Source organism: Chelon labrosus, assembly GCF_963514085.1.
Source record: "Chelon labrosus genome assembly, chromosome: 19".
In the NCBI taxonomy this organism is placed as follows: Eukaryota; Metazoa; Chordata; class Actinopteri; order Mugiliformes; family Mugilidae; genus Chelon; species Chelon labrosus.
The window spans coordinates 2,156,524-2,159,515 of record NC_140352.1 but is presented as its reverse complement, the minus strand read 5'-3'; positions in this window follow the sequence as shown (position 1 = coordinate 2,159,515).

Here is a 2,992-nt window from a genome sequence, read left to right as displayed (position 1 = left end):
TATATGTTTTGAATATTCTCTCTCCAGTTGCTTGTTAATTGATCGTTGATTAGTATTTGCGTTCTTGTAACAGGTCTAATTAGTTTCATGTAGTTTGTAGTGAAAGTGTGAGGATGAACCCTAACTCTAACCCAACAAAGAACCTCCGGCAACAAAGGTCAATAGTGGCGTCACTGTCTGGACAAATAAGTTGCACATGAAAGCACCACAGAGACTACAGGCAACGACCAGCAGGTACATACGCTCTGCTCCAGTAGGTGACAGCAGTTTGTATGCATCATTCAAAAAAGGAAACGGGAAGAGCTACTGTTAGCGGGGGGGGGGGGAGCTCGTTGTACAGAGCTGGCCTCTCCTAAATCATGCTGATCAGTTGAACGACACTTTATTCGTTCTAGATCAACATGTTTGTTAACGATGTCCCGACACTGGAAAAGAGTCGACCTTCGGCTTGGTGTTTCGTGGCCCTTGGGTTGGAAGTTAAACAGAATTAACTGGCCGCACATTCAACACATTCATTCATTCATTTTCACAGAGAGACAGACAACCATTCACACTCACACCTACGGCCAATTTAGAATCACCAATGAACCTAACCAGCATGTCTTTGGACGGTGGGAGGAAGCTGGAGAACCTGGAGAGAACCCACGCAGACACAGGGAGAACAGGCAAACTCCACACAGTTAGGAACCAGTCGGCCCATGGATTAGAACCCAGAACCTTCTGTGTTGCTCCGCATATCACAAGCCTTAGTATATTAATATGTTGTGATTTTGTTGTATTGGTTCACTGCTTTGAATCAAAGCTGCTACCATGATGCAACTAGCAGATGAACGTGAATACATTTTCCTTCAGGGTGTTGAGGAGACCAATATGTGAGTTCTGCTGCCCCCAAGTGGCCAAAACAAATGTCTCCAAGTTTAAACAATTTGAGCCTTTAAGTGACTTTTAACTCGACCTCAACAAAACCTGACTGACGTCTGTCAACGCAGCAAGAAAATATTTGAAGGCAAGAGGAGGATGAGGATGAAATAAAACCGTTTCAAGTTTCCTATTGTGACATTAGAGTCATTCTTGCATAACAAACCAAAAGCGTAAGCTGGGCCTCAACACTACCTGCCACCACGAGAGAGGACAAAAAAAAAAAAACGACTGAGACGAGAAGAAAAACACAAAGAGATGAGAGCAGACAGGAAGTGGAGCGGCGATGCCATGCAGCGCGTGAAGAGGGAGGGAGCTGATCCCTGCATCATCCTTATTACAGCACATTACGTTCCTTTTCTATATAGAGGCACATAGAAGGCAAGGTACAGTTTAAAAGCATTTACGTGTCTGAGCCAAGAAGAACACGACAAACACACAAACACACGAGAGAAAAGTCTCTTAATGGATCGGTCAAGTTTCCAGAGGGAAAACAGCAGTCGTAATAAATAAGAGAAACTGCGGCAAATATGTCTGGAGGGGGGAGGGGGGTAAAACCTGGACCTGAATAATAACAACAATAATTAATATAATATTAATAAGAATAGTAATAATATCCAGTTCTTCTCGTGTTGAACGTGGAGTGAAGAGGGTTGTGATTGGCTCAGTACAGACGACAAGGAGGAAATGGGCAATCTTCTCCCGCAACAAATGTCAACACACAAACACACGTCACTTAAAAATGGCGGTCGGCACGGCTGCATGCGAATCACACTTTAGTCTCTTTCCTGTGAGCAAACTCGCTCCTCTGAATGATGAGCGTTTGCACTGGCAGGACGGCGAGCTGCAACGTAAATCAGGCAACTAGCGAGGATACGACAACGTTTGGGTTTCTCTGAGCTCAGACTGTCAGACAGAACGATTCTCAGCCTCAAGAGTCTGACGGGAAAAAGTGTGTTTGACTTTCACAAGAGAAAATGATTCATGAGCTGCATGAAGACTGGAGGTTGCTTCATCAACAGAAGGTGGCGCCAAATTCTCCAGCTGATGCCATAAAAAAAACAAAAAAAAAACGCTGCAGACGTAGAAGAAGAAGAAGAAGTCAAATCCATTAACTGTGTGTGAAGATGTAAAGATGGCATCCATAAGTTTCCTGAAGCTCAGTGTGGTGTCTCCTTGTCTAACTCCAGCTAACTCATAGGTAATTTAAAGAAAGAGGCGGAGCTTGAGCTTGCAACTTGATGTAACTCAAAGAAGCCACGCCCTTAATTATTGTTAGCTTTGATACAATGAGTTAAAAAAAAATGGAGGATTTAGCTCTAGAGGCCAAAACTGTTTTTGTACCAGGCTGTAAACATGTTTATTTCTGCTGTAAAGTTGAACATATTAATGTCGCTTATAGCGCTTTTGGAGCTAGCAGACATTAGCGTGAACGCCTTTGTATAAGGTAGAAAACAGTTTCTGCGTGAATCGAGGAAATCAAGTGAGTCCGACCCGTTTTTTTTTTGTTTTTTTTCTTTTTTCAGATCTGAACACAATGTGCAGATGCATGTGTTCGATCTGAAGACACGGTTGCAGCTCCAACCACCTGAAATGCCAATAAATTCAGAGCGCCACTTCAGGGACAACGAGACTGTAGTGGATTCAAACTGCACCACGAACCGAGGAGCCCTCCGAACACACACTTCATGCACCTGCACACACACACACACACACACACACACAGGCAGCCACGAGCCCAAAACCTGTAGTAGACCTGTAATCAGGGGAAAGCAGTTGAAGTGCAGTACCTATTCGCGGCCACTAGGAGCACTGAAGTCAACCACGGGACCCCACAGAGCTGCTCCTCGCCGCCACGGAGCCGCTTAAATCCAGAAACATATTCTGTACATGCAGTCAATTAATAATCTGATGCAACACTTGCTTTGAGTATGCAAACATTTAGATTATACACAGATAGCATTATATCATTCATCTTCTTTTTATATATATATATATATATATATATATATATTTATATATATTTATATATTTTGCACCTCTTTTCACTTCGGCAAAAAAATATATCAAAAAA